Source organism: Archocentrus centrarchus, chromosome 8 (genome assembly GCF_007364275.1).
Source record: "Archocentrus centrarchus isolate MPI-CPG fArcCen1 chromosome 8, fArcCen1, whole genome shotgun sequence".
Lineage (NCBI taxonomy): Eukaryota > Metazoa > Chordata > Actinopteri > Cichliformes > Cichlidae > Archocentrus > Archocentrus centrarchus.
Window position 1 is genome coordinate 15,090,855 of NC_044353.1, and position 24,958 is coordinate 15,115,812.

Below are 24,958 nucleotides of genomic sequence, written 5' to 3' on the forward strand. Positions count from 1 at the left end.
GGTCTTAGTATCTTATAGCACATGACAATTTTCTTTGTCTTGTTTGATCTGACAGGTGTTGATGGTCAGACTGTAACTCAGTCTGAAGCAGTGGTTAAAAGGCCTGGAGAATCCCACAAACTGACCTGTACAGGCTCTGGCATCTCATTCAGCAGCAGCTGGATGCATTGGATCAGACAGGCTCCTGGAAAAGGACTGGAGTGCATCGCAATCATTGAATATGACAGTGATAACATCTTTTATTCTCAGTCAGTTCAGGGCAGGTTTATCATCTCCAGAGACAACAGCAGAGAGCAGCTGTATCTGCAGATGAACAGCCTGAAGACTGAAGACTCTGCTGTTTATTACTGTGCTCGAGAGCCACAGTGACTGGAGCTGTTAAACAGCTGTACAAAATCATAATCATCATAATACATACATTCAGCAATAGAAAGTACCTGACTAACTTCTCAGTCTCAGTGCATCTTATCTTGGAGGTTTGGCCACAGTACGTACAATTAAAACATCACCAACGTCACCATGTTCTGTTATTAATCTGGGCAAGATTGATCTGTATTGATTAAATTGAAACATGAGAGAAGATGTGATGAAAAGCCAGCAAACTCGGAGCACACAGACTGTTCACATGTAGATAGTGGCAGTATGAAGATGTCTCTTCCTGAAATCTGAGTCCCACATGAGCATGTGTGATATCTCCTGATTCTTTAATATATTAAATGTCCTATTTTTTTTAATTAAAGTGTTTCAAGTGTCTTCCTTCACAAACAAATCACACGACCTGTCATTCAGCATCTGTCATGTTAGTTCTGATCGTGCTGCTTGATGTTGAATCCTGTGAGGAGCTTTCAGTGGATTTAAACAAATAAATATCTGAATGCTGAATAATGATTCAAATTGTGGAAATAATGTTGATTTCTGTTTCCAGAGGTATACTGTCAGCTTTTTGGTTATTATTGTGTAAACAGCTGGTTATTCAGCTGTTTATTACTGTATCCATATTAGGGATGCAGTGGTACTATCCACCAAGAGACCTGCACATATATTCAGCTACCTGCAAGATATAGATGAAGTAAATGTAAATATAAACAATGGTTTGAGTTAAAACATTTGTGATCACTTCATTGCCAACAGAGAAATCACAGCTGTGTGTTTAGTGTGCTTCAGAGCATCAGTTTAGATATTAAACCATGTTCACTGAATAGGTTTGCTTTTAAAATTCAGATGTTAGATTTGGGCTGGAGCAGTATAAATCAAACACAAGACACAGATATAATGATATTATGATTTTATGTTGTTTACCAAATTAAGATGTAGTGCTGATACAAATGGAGAAAAAAAAATCTGTGTAAAATAAGAATTAAAATGTACGAATGATGGCAGATTTTAACAAATTGTATGGACATAGAATAATAATTTTCTGGGGAATTTGTATTGAAAAAAAGTTATTGAACACTAGAGGGCATGCAACGTCAAGTCTCTCTCATCTATTTTAACAGGTATCCAGCAGTTCAACAGTTGCTGATTTGAGTTCATAATCTTACCATGTCAAATCATTTTCATCATCAACAATCAGAAGAGCTGCTGGTTGTTCTGAAACCTTTTGAGGTGAAACTAACAGCGCAGTAACAGCATCTGTTCATTAGACTGATTCTGTAGCTTCAGCTGTATTACAGTGTTGAACCTGGTAATAACAAACCTATATATCAAAAGATGATTGCATTCAGTTTATTCACTGATGATGTCGCAACATCTCAGATGCAGAAATAAGTAAATTCAAACTGACCTAAAATTCCTGCCCATTCTGACTGCACCGTATACTGTAAATATCTTTCATTCATATCATCCTTTACAGCTGAAGTCTCAACCAGGTTATGATGATGGTCAAGCATGCTCCTGAAATCTGTATCAGGAAAGGATGTTTGGATGTCTGCTGCTCTCCACCATCTAAACTCTGAGTCTCTTTCAGCTGCTCGCTGTCAGTCTCTCACCTCATCAGAGCCAGTGGTCAGTAGACCAGGAGAATCTGTCACTCTGTCTTGTAAAGTCCAAGGACTCTCTCTGGCTTATCTGCACTGGATTCATCAAACAGCCGAGAAAGAACCAGAATGGATCGGACACATTGATGATGGGACTGGCACAATATTTGCCCAAAGTCTTCAAGGCCAGTTTTTCATCACCAAAGACACTTCTCAAAATGTTGTGTATTTAGTGCTGAATCATCTCAAACATGAAGACTCTGCAGTTTATTACTGTGCAAAAGAGTCACAGTGACACAAGAGACTGAAAAGCCTTCCAAAACAGAACCATTAGCCATGAAACACATAAGGAAAATTGTATTTGTCTTATGGTGTGTTACACTCGTGGGACATCATCTTTGCGACAGCTGAAAGCGTATATGAGAAAACAACAGTCCTAAAATCTATCAAATTTAAGTCCCTAGATAGTAAAAGTTCTCAAATTTATTCACTAACAGCTGCAGAACTGTTTTGAAAAACAAGTTACATCGTGTCTGTTATGAGTTTTTGGTACAATCTGAAAAAACTTCCACCAACCCAAATTAAGAGTACTCTGAATAAGCCTGGTTCTGATCCAAGCAACTACAATAATCTACACCCCATCTCTAATTTACCTTTAATTTCCAGTCTTACAGTCTTACCTTCATTTGAAAAAAAAAAAAGTTGCTATTCAACTTCACGCCCATTTAACCCAAACTAGTTTGTATGAACAATTCGAGTCTGATTTCCGCCCCCGGCACAACACAGAAACTGCTCTTCTCAGAATTACTAATGACCTTCTCATGGCAGCTGATTCTCGCCTGCACTCCCGCCTCATCCTCCTTGTTCTGAGTGCGGCCTTTGACACCATCTCTCACAACATCAACAAAGTTGACAGTTTCTCCCTCACAATTGACAGCTCCTTAGTTTCTCCCTCCCCTCTGGTTAAGAATCTGGGTGTCATCCTTGGCAGCACTCTATCCTTTCACTCTCATATCAAAAATATTTCCATCTACAAAACATCCACGAACAGAGCTTTCACCCACTCTGCTCCCCATCTGTTGAACTCTCTCCCACCAGACATTCACAATATTGACTCTCTAACACAATCACAACTCACCTGTTCAAGATGGCATACTCACTTTAGTTCCGCTGGTCATTTAGTTTCTTATTTTGTGCTTTTATGTATTGGTGTCCTTGGGTGTCTTGAAAGCTGGTTACAAATTAAATGTACTAGTATTATTATTTGTAGTATTAAATGGTAAATAACAGCTGTAAAAAATGAGTCATTATGCACTGATGCTATTAATTCCATTCAAACAATTTTTAAACGCAATTCTACCACAGTTGCAGTCTTCAGTTTCAGTCTCAGTAGTATGAGGATATGTTTTCAGCAAAGAATCTGTATACATTGAAACTGTCATGGTCCTGGGCTGGTGGCCCAGTGTTTTAGGTTCTTGTTGTATAGTTCTTTTTTATTATGGTTTCGCTGTTTCTGTCTCCCTGTGTTCTGTTGTGCTGGTGCCCGTTATCCCTCTGTGTCAAGCCGGTGTGTACAATGTTAGGTCACTTCCTGTTTTATTTTGGTAGGTCTTTGGTCTGTGTGCTTTGGGTTTAGTTTTGTTTCCTGTGTTTCCCTCCCAGATGTTTTTCATTTGTCCATTACCTCCTGTGTGTATAAGTCTTGTGTTTTCTATGCCTATTGTTGCCTCATTGGTTGTTCTCCGCTGTCCTTTGTGTGTCTAGTCATGTTGGGTCAAGTCGATAGAAGTCAAGTCTGTTTCACGTCTCTCCCCCGTCAGGTGTATTCTGGGGAGAGCCCATGTTTGTTTTTGTATTATTGGTGTAAATAAACGTGTGAATAATTTACACCCTTCCTGGAGTCTGCATTTTGGGGTCCTCCTTCCTGCCTGCACAGCAACCAGCCGTGACAGAAAATGCCTAAGTTTGGAGCCTATCCCAGCTTTCATAGGGCAAAAGGGATGCATAGTGTACATCCTTTACAAGTTACCAGTCAATCACAGGACTAACACAGAATAACAGACAACCAATCCCATCTATGGACATTGTAGAATTACAATCTAACCCATGCATGTATTTTGGCTCCTGGAGGAAGCCAGAGTACCAAAAGGCAACTCATGCAACTGCACACAGCAAAGCCCCAGCCAGTGGATTTGAAAGTAGGACTTCGTGCAGTGAGGCAGCAGTGCTAACCACTGCTCCAACAGGCTTTTTTCACAACAAGAAAGTGAATTTGGATACACCAATACTGAATTTATATACAATACCAAAAGCTTTTTACATAGTCATCAGTTACTGAATTAATAAAATGTACTCCTTTGATTATTATTTAATTCTCAGTAAGTCGTACTAATCCCTTCAGTTGATAAACTGTTGTTTATATTTTTATTTATTTTTCGCTATGTAGGCTTATTATAAGTGTAATTTTGTCATGTTTGCATATTGAAAATAAAGTTCTTCACTCTTGAATCTTTAGAGCACTGCGAGGAGAAGTCAAATATTGATCTGTCTGTCTTTATGTAGATACAGCAAAGTGAAGACAAACCAGACAATTTTTAATATGACTTCAACTACACGTTTAATGCTTCTCCTGTTATCAGTGATTCCTGGTCAATAATACAGTTGTGCATTCTTCTGTATCACAGTCTCACTATGTTAAATAATTTTCATCATCAACAATCAGAAGACTGCAGGAGCTGCTGGTTATTCTGAAACCTTTTTAGGGAAAACTAACAGCACAGTAACAGAGTGTCCTCGTGCTGTGCTGCTCCTTTTCTGTAGTTACAGCTGTATTACAGTGCTGAACCTGATAACAAAGCCACATGTCAAGAGATGATCACACTCAGAATTAACACTAAATATATTCATTGATGATGTCACAACATCTCAGATGCAGAAATAAGCAAATTCAAACTGACCTAAAATTCCCGCCCATTCTGCCTGCACAGTATAAATATCTCTCATTAATATCAGCTTTTACAGCTGAGGTCTCAACCAGGTTATGATGATGGTCATTGTACAGAGCGCGCTCCTGTTGGCTCTCTTTTCAGGTGAGTGAAATCTGTGTCAGGAAAGGATGTTTGGATGTCTGCTGCTCTCCACCATCTAAACTCTGAGTCTCTTTCAGCTGCTCGCTGTCAGTCTCTCACCTCATCAGAGCCAGTGGTCAGTAGACCAGGAGAATCAGTCACTCTGTCCTGTAAAGTCCAAGGACTCTCTCTGGCTTGGTTGCACTGGATTCGTCATAAAGCCGGGAAAGGACTAGAATGGATCGGACGCATTGATAGTGGGACTGGCACAATATTTGCCCAAAGTCTTCAAGGCCAATTTTCCATCACCAAAGACACTTCCCAAAATGTTGTGTATTTAGTGGTGAACCGTCTCAAACAAGAAGACTCTGCAGTTTATTACTGTGCAAGAGAGTCACAGTGACACAAGAGACTGAAAAGCCTTCCAAAAACTTCTTTATGAGAAGCACTGAAGCATGACAGTCTTTGGTACTGTCTGAAAAAAAAAGACTCTCCCAGCTGTCATAAGGCAGAAAGCAGGCAGAGCGTACACCCAGTTTAGAATTGCAAATGAATGTAACCCATGCATGTCTTTAGGCTGCAGGAGGGAGGCAGAGTACCCAGAGACGACCCACACAAGTGTGAGGAGAACGTGCAAACTCCACACAGAAAGATTACGGCCCGCACGTTCAAAACCAGAACTTCTTGCTGTGAGGCAGCAGTGTTAACCGCTGTACCACCAGGCTATTCTCACAACCTAAAAATGAACTTTGACACAGCAATGTTGAATTTATGTTACCTAAAGCCTCTTATAAAATAAATATCTATATATTTATTTTATTTATTCATCATTATAATTTAAACATGGAAACATTTACATGGTAGCAGCACACATGCCTCAATTCTTATCAGATAATTAAATATTTTAAAAAGTATCAGAAGCGTCTTTTGAGTCATATAATATTCATTACTGACTGTTTCCAGTTCAGTCACACGCTCAGACTCAGACCCCACACACTGGATCCATCCAGTTCTGCTAATTTTGTCCTAAATACTCAGTTACTGAAATATTAGCCAAAGATTCCTTTAATTATTATTATCTTGTTTATAATCACAAACTGTATATAAGTAGCACTAATCCCTTCAAATGCTAAACTGATATTTACATTTTATTTATTTATTTTTCACCATGTAAAATCAGTATAACTGTAATTCTGTTTTGAGGCATAATGACAATAAAGTTCTTTGATCTTGAATCTTTTATTGAAGTATTTCCTTTAGTACTGTGAGGAGGAGTCAATGCAAATATTGATCAGTGTGTCTTTATGTAGTTCACAGCAAAGTGAAGAAACTAAAGCAGACAGACGACTTTTCAATATGACTTTAACTACATGTTTAACTCTTCTCCTGCTCTCAGTGATTCCTGGTGAATAACACAGTTCTGCATTCTTCTGTATTCATATTTAGCTTTCTGTTTGACTCTTCTCTGATCACTCTGCTTTTCTTCCAGGTGTTTGCAGTCAGACTCTCACTGAGTCTGAACCAGTGAGCAAACGGCCTGGAGAATCCCACAAACTGACCTGTACATATGCAGGAATATCAGATAGTGATGCCGCTATCAGCTGGATCCGACAAGCTGAAGGAAAAGGGCTGGAGTGGGTTGCCTACATTTCTGCTCCGAGTGGAGGCACTAAACTTTATTCCACATCTGTCCAGAATCGCTTCACCATTTCCAGAGACAACAATGTGGATCAGGTGTATCTGCAGATGAGCAGCTTGAAGACTGAAGACTCTGCTGTTTATTATTGTGCTCGAAGGCCACAGTGATGCAGGAAACCACAGAGCTGTACACAAAACACTGCAGCTGTCACCCTGATACTTTGACTCAACTTCATATTAGTTGTTTTTGTGTAGATAAATTTCCCTTCCACAGTTACTATAAAAGGGTCTTTCAGCCATTTTAATTTTTCAGGTGTGAGGTCTTTTTCCAGCTCCATTAAAACAATTCATTTATAATATTTCAATGAGCACATTATTGAATGTCTGAATATAGTGTACAGGTAGTCAGTCTGCTACAGTAACAGTTATATTTTAAAATTTACATTGACATGAGTCATGACTGAAATATTATTTTCACCAGTATATGAGCTACTTGGATATTTGCTGCCTCTCTGAAAGGACTCTGACCTCTGTCTCTGTGCTGAGGGTCTGTCTGAGGGATTTCTCTCCCCCAGTCTGGAGTTCTCTTTTTCAGTTTTTCATGTGTTTGTGTAAATAGGTGCTGTTGCCACAGTAGTGAACAGCCCTCCTACACACTGTTTTCTTTTGCAGCCACACAATATTTCCAAAAAATGTGCCTCTTTCTCGCTGCAGCCATGCTTTCAGTCACTGTAGCCTACAGACATCTGCTCAGTGCCTCTGACTCACATAAAAGCATAAAAACAAAACACAGCAGAGCAGAAAAGAGCAAAGTGTGGCTGCAAGATGTGAGAGGAGCAGTGTTTGCACAGGCATGCCTACTTTTTAATGAAATCTGAGCCCTGTACTAAACATACATAAATACATAGAGAAGGAAAACTCAAACTAAATATTGATCCCATGATGTTAGTATCATTCCAATAACAATATAAACATTTGTAATGTTACTATTGATATTTGGCTCGATCTGCCTACAGTACCCCTACCTTCAGCTGTGTTCACTAGCACTTGAAATCAGTGTACGTTTGTGAATCTGTGTGAAGCTGGCAGCATGAAAAGAGCCTTAAAAGGAGCCTGGGTTGCTTAGTAGTGAAGCCGGCGACTACATACACATGCTGCAGTGCAGAACAGGGTTATAATAGTTTTGGATTTTACATTATAGTTTAGTTTTAGTTAGTTTTTACTTTTTTTTCCTCTAACTCAGTTAGTTTTAATTAGTTTTCAGAGTGGTTTTTCTCGTTTTTATTAGTTTTTATTTTTGGTTTCATGCTTAGTTTTAGTTTAGTTTCAGTTAGTTTCAGTATTAGTTTTAGTATTTTCATACCTAATCAGGTGCAAGCTTCGAGGCACAAAAGTGACTATTGTGTAATGAAAACTTCACAAAAGATACAGTTTAAAGAAACCTATTCAACAGCCAACAGTTCACAAGACGTGCTAAATGTGTGTAATAATAAGGACACACATGAACATCAACAGGGAGAAACAAAGAAAAACATGAACTCCCAAACTCAATAAATTCTACAACAAACTTCAGCATCAGTGCAGCAGATTAATAACGCCTACATGTGGTGTTTGACAAAAACAAACTCTTTGAAGGAGTCAAAGCTCAAATCCATCTGCATCCTGATGTTCTCACCACCTGATGCTGCTTCTGTTTTGGAGCTAGCTTGGTTAGATGCTGCTAGTTAAACTTGCAGGGTCTTTGTACACAGCCTACGGAAGTGTCCGACCTCATGTCCACATTTATGCTTGTGTGGCTGGATTGTGTGTTAATTACCTTGTGGTCGTGTGCAGGTGTTTTATATGCAGTGCAGGCTGGGACTTCTTTTTTGGTCCTCGCTCTTTGTGCTCAGTTTTTTGGCTGCAAACATATTTGTCCCTGTTTTTTTTCACTTTCTTCATTCCTTCATGTCCATCCTGATAGTTTCAACAGTCTCCTACCAGGAATTTGCTGACAGTTGTGAGTCCTTATATTGATGCTTTGATTATTATTCCTGATTGTTATTCTCTCACTGATAAAGTAGCCGGAAACGCACAAGGACGCTACAGTTTGAGGTGGACTTTGATGTTGCTGGTTTTTCCTGACTGAGAAATGTTCCGCACATTTTTCATCATCCACAACAAGACTTTCGATTCTATCTGTGCTCTTGTACTCAAAGAACCTCCATACGGGACTCTGCCGCTTTCTCGGCAGACCGCAGCCATTACAGCGCGGTGAGCGCACACACATGCGCACGCACTCACACAGTTGTCCTATGGTGCTCCCAGCTTAAACTCGGAGAGCGGAAAAAATGATTTCATATCAATCCACAAGGCTTAAAAAAAAAAAAAAAATCAAGTAAATGAAAGTCAGTTTATCGATAATTTCAGTTAGTTTTTGTTAGTTTTGTAAACTCACAATTTAGTTTTAATTAGTTATCGTTTTTTCCTTTTAATTATAGTTTTTATTTATTTCAGTTAACGACAATGTTTTTTCAATTTCAGTTTTCGTTATTTCGTTAACTATAATAACCCTGGTGCAGACGGCGCAGGTTCAAGTCCTGGCCTGTCACTTGTTTGCCTGTCTTTCCCCCATTTCCTGTCCCTCCCACTGTGTATGAAAGCTGCTGTCACCAAAAATCAAAAAAAAAAAAAAAAAATGTGCTCTGGGTATATCAGGCAGTTTTTGCACATGCATTTAATATTTTTTTTTAAGTGAGCGAGAAGAATGTTACAAATACTTTTAAATATTTGTATGCACGGGCAGCTTTTTGAAAGCAAAAATGAACTTGCCGTGTCTTGGATGGATGTGTTCTTGGAGAAAAAATCCTCGCTGACAAAGTCTTAATGCATATATACAAAGTTTAGCAAAACAGGCGCTTTTTTTCCTAGCTACCTGGGAGAGGATGCCCAATCTTCCTAACTCAGCTCAACAAAGGGATCACACAGGTTATATAGTATTCGCAAACCCCCACATCCTAACTTTCCATATATGGCTATGAAAACAGCTTCAACCAACATCCTATATCTGAACATATGGTCAATTCCTTATATGGAAGCAAGAGAGCATGCAAAGGGTCCTCTCTGCATTCCTTTTGAGCTGAGGCCAAACCTTTATGTTAAATTCAGGTTACCCTTTTACACAAATCAATAAAGGCCTAAAGGAAAGAGACCATATATGCATATATAGAGTTTAACGTAAGGACACCACAAACTCTAATGAACAACCTTTAGAGCAGCCTCCACAGTCCATCAAAGATTTGTCCTCATCAAAATTATTGGCTATAAATAGCAGAAATCCTACATTTTAGGGACATAAAACAACCATCTGGAAGAGGAATTGTCCTGAAAAATAATGTTGAACACTAGAGGGCATGCAATGACAAATCTCTCTCAACTCTCACTGTTGAGAAGAAACAGTGAAAGAAGACCACAGGAGCTGCTTCTTATTCTGGTGTCTGAAATGTTTTGGTAAAATCTGGAGTAAATACAGCAATAACAGAGCATCCTTCTACTGTGAGCCTCCTTTACTGTGACATTTCATTAAACTGACAGCATACACTGCTTAAAAGTAAGTGGGGAGAAACACATTCTTTCTCCCCAATAACAAACAACAAATGACTAACACATTCTACAAAAGGGGGAAGGTTAACAAGCTCTGCCACAGTCATCCTAATAGTTATAATTAACTTTCACTTTAGAGGACACAGTCTATATATACCTCTGTTTAAGTAAAATCTATCTAACAATATGCAAATTAGGGTTCAGTAAAAGGAAGAGTGAGGCTGTGAGTCAGTGAGAGGACAGACAAACGTTCATCATTCAGCTTCGATAACAATGATCATGTTAACACTGATACTGCTGCTGCTGGCTGCTGGACACTGTGAGGAGCTTTCACTGGATTCACCCTAAAAAATATAATAGAAATGTTAAATAATCTGATTAACTTCAAAGATAATTTTGATTTCTGTGTCCGCAGGTGTGTACAGTATCAATCTCATCCAGCCAGACTCAAGGGTTGTGCAGCCTGGACAGTCTCTGACCATCACCTGTCAGGTCTCTGGTTATTCTGTGACTGATAGCAGCTATGCAACAGGTTGGATCAGACACTGTGAAGGAAAACCAATGGATTGGATTTTTCACCAGTGGGGAAGAGGTGCTGTTATACAAAATAATGCTTTAAAGAACAAGTTCAGCATCAGCAGAGACACTTCTGCTGGAACAGTGACAATAACAGGACAGAATCTGCAGCCTGAGGACACAGCTGTTTATTACTGTGTGCGTCGCCCCCACAGTGAAGCAAACCACCAACAGACCTGAACAAATACTGAATAAATGGGAATATAGGAAATGAATGTGGTCAGTTACTTCCTGATAGACAATTTGGTAAGTATTGAAATGTACAGGCAATAATGTACATTATTATGACAGAAATGACCAACAGAACAGAACAAATAAGAAACATGATCATGAATAACATCACAATATAATAGTCTCTGTTGTAAACTTTTTTCTCTGTGGGAAAGGAAACGTTTTCTTATTATTTCTTTATTATTTATGCAAATACTTTAATGAAGGCATTTTGTCGTTTTCTCCAGCCAACATCAGCAAAGAGAAAAGTTAGAGAAACAGGATTTTCTTGTATTACAAGAAGCATGTAACTTATTTTGTGTTCATTTTTACTTAAATTTTTATTTTCATTTTATTTAACCAGGAAAAAAAAAAAAAAAAAGACTCTTGAGAATAAAAATCCCAGCCTGCCCTGCAGGGGGTCTTTCTCCGCCAAGATCGGGTCCTCTACCAGAGCTCTGAGCTTGAGGGTCCTGCTCTGTATCTCAGCTGTTCCCAGGACTGCGCTCTTCTGGACAGAGATCTCAAATGTCGTTATTGTAATCTGCTGGAGCCATTCTCCCAGTTTGGGGGGGTCACTGCCCCGAGTGTACTGATTACCACGGAGACCACTGTTGCCTTCACCTTCCACATCCTTTCTAGCTCTTCCCTGAGCCCTTGGTATTAATCAAGGTTCTCATGTTCTTTCTTGTTGATGTTGCCATCGCTTGATATTGCATTGTCTATCACTAGGCTATCTATCACATGGCTTTCTTCCTTTGTTTGTCGCCCACTACTGTGTCCGGTTGGTTAGCCATCACAAGTTTGACAGTCTGTATCTGGAAGTCCCACAGGATCCTAGCTCTGTTATTCTCGACCGCCCTTGTGGGCATATCCCATTTTGACCTCAGGACTTCCAGGTCATATTTGGCACAGATGTTCCTGTATACAATGCCAGCCACTTGGTTATGGCGTTCCATGTGTACCCTGCATGCTAACATCTTGCACCCTGCTGTTATGTGCTGGATTGTCTGCACTGCCTGCACCTGGGGTCTTGCCTTGTGTGGTACACGCCAGCCTCTATCGATCTTGTGCTCAGAACTTGTTCCTGTGCTGCCATGATTAGTGCCTCTGTGCTGTCTGTCAGTCCAACTTTGTCGAGCCATTGGTAGGATTTTTCTATATCATCCACTTCTTCTATCTGCTGGTGGTTCATGCCATGCAGAGCCCTCTCCTTCTATGATGCTTCCTGTTCTTCCTCCTCTTCTTTTTCGGGTTTCTGCTGCCTAAGGTACTCACTAAGCACATGATCCTTTGTGGCCATCTTCCTGATGTATTCATGGATCTTCTTCATTTCATGTAGGATAGTAGTTCTGACACTCACTAGTCCTCTGCCTCCTTCCTTCTGCTTAGCGTACAGTCTCAGGGTGCTGCATTTGGGGTGAAACCCTCCATGCATGGTAAGGAGCTTTCTCATCTTGACATCAGTGGCTTCTACCTCCTGCTTTGGCCAGCTTATTATCCCAGCAGGATATCTGACAACTGGCAGGGCATAGGTGTTGATTGCCTGGATCTTGTTCCTCCCATTCAGCTGACTCTTCGGGACTTAAAGACTTTCTTACTCTGTGCAACTTCTTGAAGGTTGCAGCTTTCCTAGGTCTCCAAGGTACAAGGTATCAGTCTGTTAAGTGTTTGTGAACACTCAAGTTGTTGTCATCTGATTATGTATAGTGGTATAGCAAAGATAGCAAAGAAGATCAGAATAACAAAATTAATTAACCATACACTGTGTGCCATACATTAGCAAAGCAAAAAAGTATCACAGCCGGTTTTTGCCAGTAAAAATAATTATTATTTTGAATGTTCTCGTCCCTGTGTTAATGCCACAAAATATAAGAAAAGAAAATGCAAGAAAAAGTTTGATCAACTATTGCTCATAATCAAATTGCAAAATCAACACTGACATTTTAGATTTTAACCATTTTTATTAATTTAATAATATTGAAGTTAAGATATGCATCGACTATGTGCAAGACTAAGATATGCATCCATACAAAACCCTAAAAAGAAATTAACCTTCATCCAATATCAGGAACTGGACAAAAACAAAATAAAATATTTTGAATATCTGAAGTATCTCAAGTGTTTAGCAAATGTTAATAATTAAATTGATATTTAATGTTAGGCAGCTGCTCATAGGTGAGAGCATTTTTAAAAAATATGTTCATACTGATAATAAAAAGAAGGAAAATTAATGTTTGTGTCACTATCTAAAAAACATTTTTTTAAACCTGACATTATTATAGCAGGTGTTTAAGCTATTCTTCCACTGGGCATTAATTCTTTCTCAGACTGTCTGTTTTTGGTCTGATTGTTTGACTCACTTGTTTATATTTCAGTACGATAGCACTGAAATCTGATTCTGATTCTTTTTCCCCCTTTTGGGTTTAACAAATACAGGGTCAGTAGATTTGCAGAGACACAACTATGTACACATTCATGGCTGTGTACTATAAAACTCCAATAAACAGCAATTTAAATATTTTTAATTGATTTTTTTATTTTAACACTTTTAGGAGGCCAATACTGACCACCCATCTTTATTTAGCAACAAAGTGACACCAACCAAACAAGGATTTTGTGCTCTCCTTCCTGGTGAACAGCACAGATCTGCACTCCTCTGTGTTTATAGTTTTATGTTTGACTCTTTTCTGATCGCGCTGCTTTTCTTCCAGGTGTTTGCAGTTAGAGTCTCACTGAGTCTGAAGAGCTGGCACACATAACACTGCAGATGTCACCGTGACACTGATCATTAGAATCCACTTTGTTAATTCAGAATGTTTTGAATTTATTGGCCCTGTGTTTATGCCACGGTATTAAAGTGAATGGAAAATAATCCAAATAAGTAAACCCCTCAGTGGTAATTAGAGCAGCCAACAACACTAAATATTATTTTTCTTGATGCCGCTGACTTCCCCGAGGAAAAACATTAAAGAAAGCTATAATGAAATTTAAAAAAGAAAAGCTTTGACATTAAAATGTTTTCTGTGTTTATAACATTAATTGTTAGTAATTCAATAACTTTTAAGTTTGATTTACAAATAATTGTTTTATTCAGAACTGTCCTTTAGGGAATGAATTTGTGTAAATATAATAACAGCAAAACAAACAAACATTTCAAACATTCAAACACAATCATAACTGAGACTTTTTCAAAATCAAGAAATACTGTAGCCATTTTAGGCTCTTTGGATGTAACATACAAAAGAAATGCTAAGTGAAATATTGATAAACATTAGGATAATCAGGATAATCAGGAATTTTAAGAATTTTAAGAAAGAGAAATTTAATAAACCTGAATATTGTTTGTTGATTTTTCTTTTTTTTTCTTCATTCTTTCCCACTGATGCCAGCATGTATTTCCTCCAGCACAGGAGACAGAGTTTGTTTTTTAGTATCAGGGTTCATTATAGATGGTGGGGGTGGCACCCACTGATGCCAATATAGGTCCCTTTATGTGATCCTCATACAATAATAAAATGTGCAAAAAGACAGAAAAATATTTGCACATCTCATGTAGCAGTCTAGCAACGTCAATCATCAGATTTATATTTAAAATTAACCAGTAGTTTATGGGGTTTTTTTATAGAATCATACTCCCACTTGACAAACAGGGGAGACTGATGTTTTTAATAAAGTTTGTATTTTAAGACTTTATGACAGGACACTAATTAATGTCATACTGTACCTGCTCTTTTGTCTAATTGTTTTTTTGTTCTGTTTTGTTTGTTTGTTTTTTCAATAAAAAGTTATGGAGAATGTGAAATGAATTTTTTCCTTTGGGTTTTTAGAATCACAGGGTCAGTAGCACAGATATAACAACTCTGTGATAGCCCCGGGGAAGATATTTTTTGGGGGCCTTACTTACTGTACAAATTGCAAGTAAGTAAGTAAGTGCAAACACACTGGCACTTTCTCTCTCTCTCTCTCTCTCTCTCTCTCCCTCACACACAAACACACACACACACTCATGCCTACTGTAAGTGCAAAAATAATATCATATATCAATAATCAACAATGCCAATGAACAGCAGCAACTTCAGTCAGCGGTTGGGGGAATGAACAGATACAATTAAGCCTCGTGTCATCTTCTACAAGCCCAAAATAAATTTAGTCTTGTGAAACTAACAGAAATGAGCAAAAAGGAGAAGCCAGTAACCACAGATCCTCACAGACTGACTGGACGGATCACTGTCCCAAGCAAACACATATTTTTAGAATTCCTCATTCAATTCTATATATATCACATACACACACACACACACACACACATACACATTACAGTTTGACTACATATTATCAAGATATAAGTTGTAACAATGTTTTAAAACATTACAAAAACTCAAACTACTCACCCATGAGAACTTCATCTTTCAGGCCTCGCGCTCAGCAAAGTCACTGAAAGCACTGATCAACTCCAAAGTCTTCCTGCTCGCTTCTCTCCTTCCTCTTTTAAGCACCACCTTTTTTGCTTTGTCTTGCTAAATGTAATTTATAATGTCACTGCACTGGCAAACTACTGCGAAACATTGGCCAAAAAAACATAGCTGATGTCAACAGGTTTGCACACATTTTCCACAACTGACAGAGAGCAACACACAACTGTTTATAGAAAAATAAAAAAAGACTTTTATTTTGTTGCTATTTTAAATGTTAGTGACCAAATTAAATTAACTGCTGTTGAAAAAAAAATATATGGATCTTTTACAGTTTGGTCACTTTGCTGCTTTCAGTAATAATAATTAAAAAAGATGTGTCACCTTAGAAAGTATGAATATGAGTGCTGAGTGTAATACAGAGGAAGCCTTTCAGGATGTTGCTCTGTCATTTCTAAAGGGTTCTAAGAACCGCTATGAACACCTGAAGTCAAGTAATGTAAACATCTGTTATCAGTTAAAGTCTGGAGGTTTGGAGTTTTCTGGTGTTTCTATATTTTCTATATTTAGAGAGCAGTTTCTCCTTTTTTTCTGCACCCCTGGGATCACATTTGCACTTTTGAAACTTTGCAGAAACCATTACAACTTCAAAGGACTTTCCTTGAAACAAGATAAATATTTTCATATCTAGGCATGGAGTGATTTCACATAAATAAACACAAAACCCACCTTCAAGAATGGCGTAAGCGAAAATAAATAAATAAAAATAAAATTATTATGAAATAATTTATTTATTCTTTCATTCTCTGAGTCTTACATTCAATATTTTGTCATTATTCTGCTTTACTTTCCTCAGTAACTCCACAGATATGTTTTGTGTGCTGTACTAATAATGTTATGTAAATGTTATGTTATCACTGCTTTCCTTGATATGGGCCATAATTGTGTTGTAAGAAGCTGTTTTTACTGTATGTGTTTTGTTTTGTTATATGTTGTCTATGTTTTATAGAGCACTGTCAAAGAGTAAAAATTTGCGACCCCACGAAGAATAGCTGCTGCATTGGTGCAGCTAATGGGGTCTTAATAAAATAACCTTAACTACATATTACTATAATTTAATTTAATTATAAAAAATAAATTATGTTTTGAATCTGATATGACAAATTCCCCATTTACTTGAAGTCAGATCATTTGAAATCAAATTAATTATTTATTATATATTTGTCTTTATTATAGTTTTTCTAGTGATTTCTGTAGTTTCATTTATTTTGTATTATTTTGTTCATTTAAATTTTTTGCCAAATGTCTAAAGGTTTTTTTGTTTAATCATATATTTTTTTATTTATTTATATATTTATTGTTTTTTTTTAAATACACAGTAAAAATAGGGAACTGTTTGGTACAGTAATAATTAATAGAATAATTATTAAAACACTACCAGCAAACAAATTAAATATCCTGCTTTCTGTAAAAAAGAAGAAACAGGGCAAATAAGCCAATTAGCCATAATTGTTATGATAAAAGTAAGTAGTAAAAGTATATTCATGAAAATAGGTACTATTTATTTATATAATGGTCACTACAATGCAACAGCATTTTGTATTTTATTTTGCAATTTTTAAATATCAAATATGTTTTGTTGCTTAACTCAAATAATGGGTGGCAGTTATACAGCTAGATCGGTTTTGGGGCTGTTATATATCACAGTGTACAATTGGGGCCACAGTGATCTAAACAGCTACAAAAACCTCTTTAAGAGACCTTGGGTCTCTTAAAGAATATGAAAATAGAATACGTATATTTGATAAATAATGTAATGCAAAAACTTATAAATTCATGCAGTGCAAGCAAAAGCAAATTATCATTTCTACCACAGAATAATGAGAATTTATAAATCAAAACAAACAAAAATTGATAACAAAATAATGATTAGGTCCAACAGTAATTATGATTATTTTATGTGTATGACATTTACACTGTAGCATAAATTTGTGGGTTTTTTTTAAGTGCATAACAAGGGCCACAGCTACAAAATCCTTTGAAGAAACACTTTTCATGAGAACAGTTAGAAATGTTGGAAGTGAAGTCCTCTAAAGACTTTGGATAATAGGGTTCCCAACAAGTTTTATGCTTGTTAGCTTTGTTCTTCATTTAAAATTCACCTGTATTATTTGTCCAGACTTGTATTTTTTTCCTCTTCATTTCTGTGTATTCTGTCAGACTGAGGTTGTTTTTAAGAAAATATACAAAATGTATCACTTCTAATTATATAAACAACAAAAATTCAGTCAGGCACTGATTTCCTTTTCTTTCGTGAATTCTGATATAATCTGGTACGTTAAACAGGTTAATGTCTATTTGCAGATAGCCAGTTTGCAGAGTGGAGTTTTTGTATAAGGTTGCATTGCAGTGGGATATTACGGCCACAATGAGACAGACTATGACAAAAACCTCTTGTCACTGAGAAAGACATGAGATAATTACATTGTAGCTGATGAAAGTATGGGTAAATTCTTAATGGCAACAAAAAACATTTGAAGTTTTGATCATCAAATGTAATGACACCCATTGCTTTCCTAATATGAACAATCATGACCGTTTGGCACTAGTTGGCTGAAAGCATCTGCAAATGTTTTAAATGCAGTCATGAGAGCTCATAAGGAGGATAACCATTACTCTTTAATACAAAGGAAACTGCTCATTCATCACATTCATTTTTTATTTTATTTTTTCCTTGTTTTGCAATATTTGACATTTTTAACATTTTGTTATCTGTAAAATCAATACATTTTACATGTGTCTTAAGTATCCAAATACATTTTACTATTTAGTTAATATTTTTTTTTTTAACTTATAATTATCCCTTGCTCATCATATGGTCAATTTCTGTTTGTCCTCCAAGCTCAGGACCTCTACCAGAGGCCTGAGCTTGAGGGTCCTGCTCAGTATCTTAGCTGTTCCCAGGACTGCGCTCTTCTACACAGAGATCTCAGATGTTGTTATTGGAATCTGCTGGAGCTATTCTCCCAGTTTTTTTTTTTTTTGGGGGGGGGGGGGGGGTCACTGCCCTGAGTGTACTGACTACCACAGGGACCACTGTTACCTTCAGCTTCCACATCCTCTCTAGCTCCTCTCTGAGCCCTTGGTATTTCTTGAGCTTCTCATGTTCCTTCTTGTTGATATTGCCATCACTTAGTATTGGAACGTCTATCACTACAGCGTTCTTCCTTTGTTTGTCCACCACTGCTGTGTTTGGTTGGTTAGCCATCACAAATTTGTCTGTCTGTATCTTGAAGTCCCACAGGATCTTAGCTCTGTTATTCTCGACAACCCTTTGGGGTGTATCCCATTTTGACCTCGGGACTTCCAGCTCATACTTTGCACAGATGTTCCTGTATACTATACCAGCCATTTGGATATGGCATTCCATGTATGCTCTGCCTGCTAGCATCTTGCACCCTGCTGTTATGTGTTGGATTGTCAGCCTCAGCCCCAACTCGTTGCAGCTGATGACTGGTTCTGCCAGAGTTTTCTTCCTGTTAAAAGGGAGTTTTTCCTTCCCACTGTTGCCAAGTGCTTTAACATTTAGGGTCGTTTTGACAGTTGGGTTTTCTCTGTAATTATTGTAGGGTCTTTACCTTACAATATAAAGCACCTTGGGGTGACTGTTTGTTTTGATTTGGCACTATATAAATAGGGTCTTGCCTCTATCAATCTTGTGCTTAGAGCTTGTTCCTGTGCTGCCATGATTAGTGCCTCTGTGCTGTCTGTCAGCCCAGCTTTGTCCAGCCATTGGTAGGATTTTTCTATATCAGCCACTTCTTCTATCTACTAGTGGTTCATGCCATGCAGAGACCTGTCCTTCTATGATGCTTCCTGTTCTTGCTCCTCTTCTTTCTCGGGTTTCTGCTGCCTGAGGTGCTCAGTAATCACATGATCCTTTGTAGCCATCTTCCTGATGTATTCATGGATCTTTGTTGTTTCATGCAGGATAGTGGTTCTGACACTCACTTGTCCTCTGCCTCCTTCCTTCCACTTAGACCCTTTAATATAAAAACACTTGAAGTCAATGAACCGTAAACTTCTGTTATCAGTTAAAGGTTGGCAGTTTGGAGGTTTAGGGTATTTATATATTTATTTTATTTAGAAAGCACTTTCTCCTGTTTTTTGCACCCCTGGGACCACACACCACAACTTTTCAGAAACCACTGAAACGTAAAATGAATTAGTCAAAATTTCTAGAAACTATCATAACAGCAGATGTCCAGTGTTTTAATCCATGCCATGAAATAGATCTAAATAAAAGAATACATGAAAAACACAGAAAATCTCTCTTAAATCTTTGTAAAATAGTGTGTGTTTATGTTGCATATTTGCTAAGAAAATACCATTATTTCCATTACAAGTCAGAAACTGGAAAGTCTGATTTTTGTAATAGCTTGCCACTTTGTCACTAAGGTAGTTATGACACCCCATAACAGAATATGATGTGAGACTCATCTCTGTCTTCCTCCGTGCTACCTGTCCTAAACCTGAAGCAAATAAAGCTCCCACTGAATGAGTGGTTGTAATATGATCTTTGTGTACATTTTAGCATGTTATGATATTTATATATTTGTATTTTTATCTCTAGTGATCTGCTATTAATGAATAAATGAATTTATATATATATATATATATATATATATATATATATATATATATATATATATATATATATATATATATATATATATATATATATATGTGTGTGTGTGTGTGTGTATATATATATATATATATATATATATATATATATATATATATATATATATATATATATACATATATATATATGTATCTGTTTTTATTGCTTACCTCACACACACAGTAGCATAGGTTTTTGAGCTGTTATGTGTCACTGTGTATGGGGCGGCCACAGTGATTCACACAGTTACAAAAACCTCCTTAAGAGAGGCAAGGTCTTCCTGCTGTAAATAGAACGCATATATGTAATACATACGTAAGCTGAGAGTTCTTTAATATAGTTAGTTCTTCAGCATTTCCTGAAAATTATTTTTATCATCAACAAGCAATGATAGATAGATAGATAGATAGATAGATAGATAGATAGATAGATAGATAGATAGATAGATAGATAGATAGATAGATAGATAGATAGATAGATAGATAGATAGATAGATAGATAGATAGATAGATAGATAGATAGATAGATAGATAGATAGATAGATAGATAGATAGATAGATAGTTTTTAAATCATAATGATGACAGAAACTACCCTGCCACGTTTGATATCAATGACAACTTGAAGTCTTTTGTGGTAGCAGTGGATGATGCACCTTTTTTTGCCTAGGTGGGAAAGCGGCCCATTCTTCTTGGCAAAATGTTTGAGATCTTCCCAAAGTGGCTCAATGATATTGGAGGGGAGACTGAACTGGCCTCTACAGAACCTACAGAACCACTACTTTTTTTCTGCTTGTAGTCAGTGACAGATTGACTTGGCCTTGTATTGTGGATTACTGTCATGTTGTGGCATCCAAGTGCATCCCATGCAGTTTCCAGGCTGATGAGTGCAAATTTTCCAGCATTTTCTGACAATATGCTGCATTCATCTTGCCATCAATTCTTACCAAGTTCCTTATGCTTGTGTAGCTCACACATCCCCAAAACACCAGTAATCCACCATGTTTCACAGTAGGGATGGTTTACTTTTCATCATAGGCCTTGTCCTTGGTCTCATCACTCCAAATAGCTTTGTTCCAGAAGTGCTGAAGCTTATCTCTGTGCTGTATGGCATATTGTGCATGAGCTGCTTTATAACACTGGCAAAATAATAGTTTTCTTATGGCAACTCAACCATGCAGCTCATTTTTCTTCAAGTTCCCTTTTATTGTGCGTCTTGAAATGGCCACACACTCAGAGTCCTGTATGTCAGCTGAAGTTATTTGTGTTTTTTTCTTTGCATTCCAAATAATTTACCTGGCCATCATGGGTGAAGTTTTTTATTGGTCTACCTGAGCATGGTTTGGTTTCAATAGAATCCCTCATTTTCCACTTCTTAATTAGAGTTTGAATGCTGCTTTTTGGCACTGACAATTCTCAATCTTTATAAAGTTCAACTATCTTCTCTCCCAGATCCTTTGATAATTCTTTTTCTTTCCCCATGGCTCAGAATGTCAGTGAAACACTGGATAGAACTTGTAGGGGTCTCTCAGGAGCCCAGGGTACATTTTTAATCAGGGTCATTTGGAGAGTTTCTGTTGTCACTATTATCTAAAAAGGTCAAACACAATTGTTTGACAATAAATGGCTGAGGTCACCCGAGATCTGAACATCAAGGAACTTGAAGGTCTCTATTTCCTCTCTACTTGTTGTTACATGCAGTAGAGCGAGAAGTACAGAGTTTCAAGCTCCTTGGTGTTCAGATCTTGGGTGACTTCATCTGGACCGTACACATCTCCCCTCAGGTGGAGAAGACCCAATAGAGGCTTTACTTCACACTCTGATTTCACCTGCTAGCTAGCTTCAACAATCTACCGATTCAACCTCACTGCCATAAAGAACACTTCAGGTCATCATTCCTTCCATTCTCTATAAAACTGTATAATAAGTCTTCTTTCTCTGACAGGTGAACACACACACTTGCTTCCGTATTATATCTCCTAGTGCACATATTATTTATTCATGCAAATTATTAATGCACAATGCCAGTCTTACTATTGCTCTTCTTTACCTACATTTATATATTTTATTTATTTTGTTTTCATCACTGTTGTATATTTAAAGTTTTGCACTCTATCTATCTATCTATCTATCTATCTATCTATCTATCTATCTATCTATCTATCTATCTATCTATCTATCTATCTATCTATCTATCTATCTATCAGAAGTCCTTCAGACAGTCTTATGGAATTGGTTAAGTTCAAGTGGAGATTCAGAAACAAAGTGTACTGATGGATCATCATTGATCATCAGCAATTTATTCATGTTTCCTTTTTTATGGTTTCAATGATAACATATTTTCATGAAAGAGATTGATGGAAATATTTTTATCATTCCAATGTTGATATTTAAAGTTATTATTCCTACTTCTGCTTATTTGCAACTAAACTGCTTTCTACACTGTAATAAATGCATATTGTGTGTCTAAAAGTAGTAGGAAGATTTGAGGCCTGTTTGAATTGCTCTTATTTGTGTTCAGGCACCAGAAGCTCTGCTACCCCTCCCTAGCAGTCTGCTGTGGCCAGGCCCTCTCAGATCATCCCCAAAGCATACTCATCTTCTGCTCTAGTCCAGTGTTTAAACCTGTTGCTCATTCAAATTCATGCTTAGGGGTCTCAGCTCATAAAACTGCCCTTTTTGAGTTCATGTATAGGACACCAGTCATCCTGTTTGCCCATTTTTCGATTTATAGCTTTTATAGGGATAAATCTGTCCAGTAGATCTAGCCATAGGCTACCTTGCTTATGTAGCACAGCCAAAGATTTTGGAAATGCAAATCAAGAAAGTGTAAATCTGTCTAAGCAACAAATCTAGGGGCAAATTGGGCCCCACTTTCTCCCTCATATCTGGTCTGTGTAAGTGTGGGCAGCTGTAAATCCTTCTGCAGGAGTACCATAGGATGGCCACAAGGAGGTTGTTTCTGACAATTATTGTGATGAATTTTTCTTACTGTCTTGTTGATGTATTAAAGATGTTCCGGAATGTTTGTGCCTTTTCAGATAATGTCAGTAGAATTAATGACAGTTTCTAATGTATGCTTACAAAGTGCAGACTGAGCACAAATCTTAGACAAAGAAAGGGAAAGAGTATAAATACCATGGTTAGAAGAGGAGAAAGAAGAGAAGAGAAGATGTAGCCACAGTCTTTGTCCATGTTGCCCGTTTTTCCAGCAACTACTAAGGCACAACCTCCCGGGAGGGCTTCTTGCTTTTACTTTTTGTCCTCTGTTTTTTGTGTTTGTATATTTCTAAGTACTAGGAACTTTTTGCAACAGAGCTTGCTCATCGCCATGGATCATTTGGACAGTTCAATTTTATTTGGACTCATACTTAATACCTGCACAGGCTCTCCTTGGTCTGAGGGTGTGATGAGAAAGCTGGGGCATGATCAACAGGTTCTTTCTTCTTTTCTGTTACTCTGTGTGTGTAACTCAGTCTTCACCTATGCTACTGTCTGTGTCTTTTTAGCTATTTGTGTGCTACTAAGATGTCTAATAAACAGCCTGCATCGGAACCAGCTTAACTGTCGGTCATGGTTCGGGTTCCCCTTTTTTACCTTTTTATCCTCAGGGTGGCCCCGACTCCGGCTGGAAAATTTCCCAGTTAAATCCACTTTTTTGAAATATTCCACAAAAATCGAAATAATCCACAGGAATCGAACAGGGTTTGTTTCAAAGTTTTATTTCCACAAAAGTGTTACAAAAGGCAGGAAAGCAAAAAGCAAGAAAGCAAGCAAGCGCCTCCCAGGAGTGTACAGTCTTAAGCAGTTAGTCCAGCAAAAAGAGAAGCAGCGCAGACAAAGAAAAAAGCTGCTCCAACGGCAAAAAACAGGGCAATTATACCCTGTCCGCCGGACTTTCCTCCACCCCAAATTAATATGCATAAGTCGCAGTGGCGGCTGGCCAGTAGGGGGCGCTTGGGCGCCGCCCCCTTTAAATTGTTTAGATAATAAATGATTTCTGAACTGCAAAATACTTAGAAATGTATTTATTCATACTGTGTGTCCAATAGACATGTTAGAATTTATTAAAATAGTAAATACATAATTCTATTTAATTGCTCACATTGTGCACACTTCCTATCCTATGTGCAGGGCGCCGTTCTAATGAGAGTGTATGTAGGCGCATCAACTTTTGGCAAGCAGGTGATCTGAGGCTGACTTTTAATTGGTTATTTAAGGTTTTCCACAGGGCGCAGCGCTCTGCGTCCCGGACACACCCATTCTGTTGTGTCATTACTGGTAGAGTGTCAGTACTGGCTAATTTTTTTTAAAACATTGTGTGATTGGACAATCCCCGATTCGACTCATTAGCGCAGCTGCAGTTCGTTAGGTTGATTCACGTTTACGTTTGCAAAGTGGAGTAGTTTCAAAATGAGAGAAAATTCTGTTTTGTCTTTACAAAAAAATGCTTTTACAAAGCGTTCACTTGAAGAAAAAAACAGGATAAAGGAGCTTGGACCGGATCGTCCCAATTTACAAATTCAGCAGCAGGCAAGTGATCGTGGACGATCCTACACGCGGGCTTTTTCCAGCTCTTCTTATGACAAGCGGAGTTGGCTAGCTGGATGTGATGTAAGCAATGCCTTTTACTGCTTTCCGTGTTTGCTATTTCAAAGTTCTGGCACGGAGGCAATGTGGACAACAACTGGGGTAAGAGACTTAAAACATCTTTCAGAAAAATGCAAACGGCACGAAAACAGCCGCAGCCACCTAGACAATGCAATGAAGCTAAGTTTTTGGGGGAAACTTAGCATTGCTCAACAGCTA

General features: G+C 37.7%; 2 protein-coding genes across 4 annotated transcripts in view; both read left to right on the forward strand.

The window, feature by feature from the left end:
• Positions 1-24,958, forward strand: part of LOC115783986 (serine/threonine-protein kinase pim-1-like) — a 1,015,907-nt gene that overhangs the window by 251,722 nt on the left and 739,227 nt on the right. The window lies entirely within an intron of this gene.
• Positions 1-24,958, forward strand: part of LOC115783992 (Ig heavy chain Mem5-like) — a 194,250-nt gene that overhangs the window by 153,689 nt on the left and 15,603 nt on the right. The window lies entirely within an intron of this gene.